Here is an 8,028-nt window from a genome sequence, read left to right on the forward strand (position 1 = left end):
GTGAGTGGATTTGGGGCAGCTACTGGAGTCAGACTGGGGCTCTGGGTGGCCCTGGCCTGTGGTGTGAGCTACTGCAGTGAGGGGGGTCCCAGTCCAGCTACTGCAGTGAGGGGGGTCCCAGTGCAGCTACTGCAGTGAGGGGGGTCCCAGTGCAGCTATTGGAGAGAGTGACTGGGGTCCCAGTACGGCGAGTGGGGTCTTTTCCCCCGGGTGGGGATGTTCTCCTGCCCATGAGCTCCCTGGGCAGCGCTGAGGGAGGCGGGTGCCGGGCTGAGCAGCGGCAGCGGGGGCAGGACCGTGGGTCACAGCCCACGTGCTGGTCCCGGCTGCTGGGGGAGCGAGTGTCTGTGTCCCCAAACCGAGGGTGCGTGGGGCGTGTGTGGAACCCACCAGCAAACTTCCAGCTGGACCAGCAGGTGAGTTGGGGGTCTCAAGTGCAGGCGGGGGTGTCAGGTGAGTTGATGGTCATAGAGTCTCCTGAGCTGGAAGGACCCACCAGGATCATGGAGTCCAACTGCTGTCCCTGCACAGGACACCCCACAGGTCACCCCGTGGGTCTGAGGACGGTGTCCAGTCTCTTGTTGAACACTGTCAGGTTGGGCCGTGACACCTCCCTGGGGAGCCTGTTCAGTGTCCAGCACCTCTGGGGAAGAACCTTTTCCTCATGTCCCACTGCCCCTCCCTGGCACATCTCCTGCCGTTCCCTGGGCTCTGTCACTGTCACAGAGCAGAGCTCAGCCTGCCCCTCCTGCTCCTGCTGAGGAACCTGCAGCCCATGAGCTCTGCCCTCAGTCTGCTCTGCTCCAGCTGAACAAACCCAGGGACTGCAGCCGCTGCTCACACGACTTCCCCTCCAAACCCTGCACCAACTTGGCAGCCTCTTCTGGACACTGTCCAGCAGCTTTGTCTCCTTTTCTCCTGTGTCCCCAGCCCTGCACACAGTGAATGCTGCAGGTGAGGCCGCCCCAGCGCAGAGCAGAGCGGGACAATCCCCCCTGCCCGGCTGGCCGTGCTGTGCTGGGTGCACCAGGACACGGGGCCCTCTTGGCTCCAGGGACACTGGTGGCTCATGTTCAACTGGCCATCGACCAGAACCCCCAGATCCCTCTCTGCAGAGCTGCTTTCTGGCAACTTGTTCCCCTTGTTCCTTCTCCCGCCTCTGAGTATTGATAGGTTTCTCTTTGTGCAATTCCACCAAACAACAGGGACCTGGCCGACCTCCCCTGAGCCAGAGAAATGGGCGACACACAGTTGCAGGAAGGCTTCCAGAGCCCCATCATGATGTTAATGACCCCCCATCCCCGTTAACTGCAGTGCCTTCATCTCACAGAATCACACAATGTCAGGGGTTGGAATGGCCCTGGAAAGCTCATCCAGTGCAATCCCCCCATGGAGCAGGAACACCCAGATGAGGTTACACAGGAAGGTGTCCAGGCGGGTTGGAATGTCTGCACAGAAGGAGACTCCACAACCCCCCTGGGCAGCCTGGGCCAGGCTCTGCCACCCTCAGTCTGCTCTTCTCCAAACTAAGGAGCCCCAGCTCCCTCAGCCTTTCCTCCCACGGGAGATGCTCCACTCCCTTCAGCATCTTGGTGGCTGCGCTGGACTCTCTCCAGCAGTTCCCTGTCCTGCTGGAACTGAGGGGCCACAACTGGACACAAGATTCCAGGTGTGGTCTCCCCAGGGCAGAGCAGAGGAGCAGGAGAACCTCTCTGACCTACTGACCACCCCCTTCTAACCCACCCCAGGTCCCATTGGCTTCGTGGCCACAAGGGCCCAGTGCTGGCTCATGGTCACCCTGCTGTCCCCAGGACCCCTCACGTCCCTTTCCCCTACACTGCTTTCCAACAGGTCATTCCCCAACTTACACTGGAACCTGGGGTTTTTCCTGCCCAGATTCAAGACTCTACACTTGCCCTTGTTCTATTTCATTACATTTTTCCCCGCCCAGCTCTCCAGCCTGTCCAGGTCTCTGATGGCAGCACAGCTTCCAGTGTCAGCCACTCCTCCCAGCTTGGTGTCACCAGCAAACTTGCTGATAGTCACTCTATTCCCTCGTCCAAATCATTGATGAATATATTGAATAATACCGGTCCCAGCACTGCCCCCTGAGGCACTGCACTAGATCCAGGCCTCAACTGGACTCTGCCCCATTGACCACAACTCTCTGGCTTCTTCCCTTCAGCCAGTTCACAGTCCACCTCACTACCTGACTCTCCAGACCACACTCCTTCAGTTTAGCAGCAAGGATGTCATGGGAGACTGTGCCAAATGCCTTACTCAAGTCAAGGTAGATCACGTCCACCGCTCTGCCATCATCTATCCACCTGATTATATCCTCATAAAAGGCAATGAGGTTGGTCAAGCACAACTTCCCCTTGGTGAAGCCATGTTGACTGCCCCTAATGACCCTCTTGTCCTTGATATGCCTTGAGATGGTACCCAGGATAAGTAGTTCCATCACTTTCCCAGGGATGGAGGTGAGGCTGACCGGTCTATAGTTACCTGGGTCCTCCTTCTTGCCCTTCTTGAAGCCAGATTGCCTGACTGCTCCCTAACCCAGTCCTCATCAACCCAGGCAGACTCCTCCATTGTCCTGCCTTCCTCTGAGGCCTCAGTGGCGCAGGATCCTCAGGACAGCCCCCGGCAGAGTAGACAAAGAACATTCAGTAACTCTGCCTTCTCTGTATCTTCTGTCACCAGGGCACCCACCTCATTCATCAATGGGACTACATTGCCTCTGCTGTTAGTTTTATGTGCCACGTATTGGAAAAAGCTCTTTCTGTTGTCTTTGACCCTTCTCGCCAGGTTTAATTCTAAGGAGGCCTCAGCTTTCCTAGTTGCCTCCCTACACCCTCTGACAACAGCCTTAGATTCTCCCCAAGTGGCCAGCCCCTCCTTCCATGATCTAGAAACTCTCCTCTTCCACCATAGCTTACCCAGCAGTTCCCTGTTTAACCACGCAGGTCTCCCGGCTCCCTTCCTTGACTTCCTACGTGTCGGGATGCTCTGATCTTGTGCCTGGTAGAAGCAGTCCCTGAACACCAACCAACTATCTTGGGCCCCTTTACCTTCAAGCAGCCTTGCCTGTGGGATTTCCCCCTGAAAAGGCCAAAGTTTGCCTTGCTGAACTCCAGGTTGCAATTCTGCTTGCTATCCTGCTCCTGCCACAGGAGATCCTGAACTCCACCATCTCATGGCCGCTGTAGCCAAGGCAGCCCTCAACCTTTACCGCTTCAACCAGACCCTCCTTGCGAGTGAGGATGAGGTGCAGCAGTGCACCTCTTCTAGTCGGCTCCTGCGCCCTTGGCAACAGAAAGTTCTGGTCAAGGCACTGGAGGAACCTCCTGGACCGTGGCTGCCGGCCGAGCAGTCCTTCCAACAAACATCAGGGAAGTTCAAATCCCCACCACAACCAGGGCCTGTGACTGTGTGGCTGCTCTCAGCTGTCTGTAGAGGCCTCATCGACTTCCTCACCCTGATCTGGTGGCCTGTAATAGACACCCACAATAGTAACACCCTTGCCAGCCCGCCCATATTCACCCATAGACTCTCAACTTGCTCCTCATCCATGCCTGGACAATACTCAGTTTTCTCTCTCACATAAAGAGCAACTCCACCACCACGCCTGGCCGGCCTGTCCTTCCTGAAAAGGACACAGCCATCCATGACCACATTCCAGTCATGTGAGCTGTCCCACCATGTCTCTGTAATTGCCACCAGATCATAACCTCCTGCCCTAACACAGGTTTCTAACTCCTCCTGCTTATTCCCCACGCTGTGCATTGGTGTGCAGGCATTTCAGAGAGCGAGCCCAGCACATCGATTTCACCCAGGGGTGTGGGAGGCCCCCCAGTCTTCATCAGTTCTAGAGTGCTGCCCCACTGATGCAAGCCCAGCTACAACTCTGTTAATTGTGGATGGGGAAGGCTGTGGGTCTACAACCGTAACCTTGGGGACAGACAAACAGCAGTTTGTCCTCTGCTCTCCCTGGCTGCTGCTCCTTGCACAGACTCTGGGCTGGTTCAGAATATCACGGTGATTTTTTTTCCTGGCTGGTGCTTGGCTCAGCTGTCACTGTGTTTCCCAGAAATCACAGCCCTTCTTGGAGAGGGCTCAGGCAGCCCACGGAACTGAAACTGCTCCTCCTACTTGGTGGAATTGCACAAGGGGAGCCCTATCAAGACCCCGAGGTGGGACGAAGAGACATGCTCCTCCATGAAAGGCTCATGTCCTTTTAGGCAAAAGCCCTCATTTCTCTCATCTCAGGTGAAGAGTTTATCCTCCAAACCCTTCCTGAGGACAGAGGGTGCTGAGAGGTGCCTCTTTGGCAGGAACCCTGCAGGAACCAGCCAGGCGGGGGTTCCCAGTGCTCCCAGAGCCCCTGGGACCGGTACCTGCAGGTCTGGAGCATCTCTTGTGGGGCAGCAGGAGGATGCAGCCCCATGGACTGGTGGGGTGGATGCAGCACCCATGGAGGGGTGGAGAGCAGCCCCAGGAGAAGGACTTGGGGTGCTGGGTGAGAGATTGGCCATGGCCCGGCCATGTGTGCTGGCAGCCCAGAAACCACCCGTGTCCTGGGCTGCGTCCCCAGCCCCGTGAGCAGCAGGTTTGGGGGGGATTCTGCCCCTCTGCTCCTGTAGTGACCGGACAAGGGCTGATGGTTTTAAACTGAAGGAGGGAGATTCAGGCCAGACACGATGCAGAAATTGTTTGTGCTGAGGGTGGTGAGAGCCTGGCCCAGGTTGGCCAGAGAGGTGGTGGCTGAACCATCCCTGGAGACATCCCAGGCCAGGCTGGACGGGGCTCTGAGCAGCCTGAGCTGGTGCAGATGTCCCTGCTCATGGCAGGGGGGGCACTGGATGGGCTTTAACAGTCCCTTCCCACCCAAACCATCTTGTGATTCTACGATTTGCATGTCTCGGTGCCTCTGCATATGCATCTCTATACATGCACATTCTTGCCTGTGTACATATGCATGTGTATGTGTACACTTGTGCATGCACGTGCCTATGTGTGTGCAAGTGTGTGCATCATGTACATGTGCATATGTGTGTGCATATGCTTGTACGTGCATATGTGTGTGCACATGCTTGTGTGTGCATATATGTGTGCATATGCTTGTATGTGCATATGTGTATTCCTATCCTGTGTGTCTGTATGTGTGTGTGCAGGTGTGTGCAGGGAGGTCCCACAGCTGTGCGGGTGCTGAGCAGAGCAGGGCAACCCCCTCCCCAGCACATCACCCTCACTCTTCTGCCCCAGAAGGAGAGGTAGATTTTTGGAAGGAGCCTTGCACCATGGCTGGGTATCTCAGATCCTGGGTGCCAGCACCATCTACACCTGTTTCCCATGCTGGAAAACACAGTGGGAGCCACAGCCGGCAGCACCGCCGAGCCGAGGGACAGGACACCCACCAGCACTTCTTCGTCCCCACAGCCACCGAACCTGTCCAGGAAGATCAGGTTGGTACGACAGCACTGGGGCTTGGCAAAGCCACCCTGGCTGCTGTCTCTCATCGTATTATCCACCAAGGTGCTCAAAAATTGCTTATCTGACAATTTGCTTGGGGGTGTCCCACTGTGGAAGCTGTGCAGGGGGTGCTGTGCTTCCCGTCCTCCCTCTGTTTGCTGTGCTCCAGCCTGGGGGCTTTCCCTGTCCCGCATGAGCTCTCGGGGATGATGGCAAATGGTTCTGGAGATTGCCTCGGATGTCCCTGGCTTGTTCCAGGGACCTTGTTAATTTGAGTGTGGGGTCGAGTAGCCCTTCCCTTCCCTTCCCTTCCCTTCCCTTCCCTTCCCTTCCCTTCCCTTCCCTTCCCTTCCCTTCCCTTCCCTTCCCTTCCCTTCCCTTCCCTTCCCTTCCCTTCCCTTCCCTTCCCTTCCCTTCCCTTCCCTTCCCTTCCCTTCCCTTCCCTTCCCTTCCCTTCCCTTCCCTTCCCTTCCCTTCCCTTCCCTTCCCTTCCCTTCCCTTCCCTTCCCTTCCCTTCCCTTCCCTTCCCACCATCCCCGGCTCTATCTCCGTACCTGGTCTATAGGTCTGGCTACCCTGTGCTCTTCCCCTTCAGAGGCAGGAGGAGGCACTGACAGAGATGCCCCAAGCTCTGCTGCCTCGGGGTGTTGATAGGGCTCCCATTGTGCAATTCCACCAAACAGGGACCAGGCTCGACCTCCCCTGAGCCCGAGAAAAGACTGACACACATTTGCACCCAAAGCCCCCTCGTGATGTTAATGACACCCCATCCCTGTGAATTGTGGACGGGGAAGGCCGTGGGTCTGCAGATGTGACCTTGGGGACAGACAAACAGCAGTTTGTCCTCTGCTCTCCCTGGCTGCTGCTCCTTGCACAGACTCTGGGCAGGTTCGAAGGTCATGGTGATTTTCTCTCCTGGCTGGTGCTTGGGTCAGCTGTCACTGTGTTTCCCAGAAATCACAGCCCTTCTTGGAGAGGGCTCGGAACTGAAACCTCTCCTCAGGCTGACGTGCTTCCAGGCAAACCCCCTCAATTCTGTCTTTTCCGCTCAAGAGTTTATACTTCCATGGTGTGACCTGAGCTAGCAATATAACCATGACAGCTGCCCACTCACTCCCCACCCCCCTCCAAACAGGGGAGGGAATCAAAAGCGAAGGAGAAACTTGGACCGAGATCAACAGAGTTTAATAAAATAACAAAATAACACTAATATACCACCACCACTAATGTATAAGTTGGAGATAGAATATAGAAGAAATTAAATGCAATTCCTCACGAACTCCATCCACACCGAGCAGCCAGTCCCAGGGAGCAGCATCCAGGACCCGAACAGCTGAGAGCTAAGAGAGTAAAAGGCAGAAGCCCCAGATTCCTCTGCAGAATGGCGGGATGGCGAAAGGTCGAAAGCCCTCAACAGAATTCCCCAGAACAGGTCTTCATCCTGGCTCTGAAAATCCCCAAATAACGAAAAACCCAACCAAACAGAACAGAACAAAACCCCACAACAAAACAAGCCGGCTGATCCCAACTCTGCTTAAATAGGAATCGTGACGCTGATGGCATGGAGCATTCTTATAAAGCAGTCTGGATGTCAGTCAAGGTCTGCCCCGTCTCTGCCCCCCTTCCCAGTCACCTCGCGCCTGTGGGCAGATGTGTTCTCAAATTAAATCCAAACAGCTACCATGGTGGCTCCGAAAAGGAAAGGTTCCTAACTTCAAGAAGGAAAATGAAGTCATTTTCAGTCAAAACAGCACAATCCTTCAAATTGCTCCTGAGGATGGAGGGTGCTGAGAGGTGTGTCTATGGCAGGAACCCTGCAGAAACCTGTGGGGCTGGAGCATCTCTTGTGGGGCAGCAGGAGGATGCAGCCCCATGGACTGGTACACTGGAGGGCTGGAGAGCAGCCCCAGGAGAAGGACTTGGGGTGCTGGGTGAGAGATCGGCCATGACCCGGCCATGTGCGCTGGCAGCCCAGAAACCACCCGTGTCCTGGGCTGCGTCCCCAGCCCCGTGAGCAGCGGTTTGGGCGATTCTGCCCCTCTGCTCCTGTAGTGACAGGACAAGGGCTGATGGTTTTAAACTAATGGAGGGAGATTCAGGCCGGACATGATGCAGAAATTGTTTGTGCTGAGGGTGGTGAGAGCCTGGCCCAGGTTGGCCAGAGAGGTGGTGGCTGAACCATCCCTGGAGACATCCCAGGCCAGGCTGGACGGGGCTCTGAGCAACCTGAGCTGGTGCAGATGTCCCTGCTCATGGCAGGGGGAATGGGCTTTAATGGTCCCTTCAACCCAAACCATCCTGTGAGTCGCTGATTTTGGGGTACAAGGAGCAGGTTGGGGATGTTCCCAGCCAACATCCCCAAGTGCTCACCAGCCCCTGCTGCCTTTCACCCCAGTCCCAAGCAGCAGCTTTGCCAGGTTTCACTTCATTAATCTGCTACAGGCAATGGTGTGATTTCCAGGAAGGCTGGAGCTCTCTTTGCTGCCTCGATAAATAAGGAAACCACAGCCCGTCCTGGGGAGCGGGGACTATAAAAGAGGAGAGTTTGGGGAGGAC

This window comes from Streptopelia decaocto (assembly GCF_964273445.1).
Source record: "Streptopelia decaocto genome assembly, chromosome: 3".
In the NCBI taxonomy this organism is placed as follows: Eukaryota; Metazoa; Chordata; class Aves; order Columbiformes; family Columbidae; genus Streptopelia; species Streptopelia decaocto.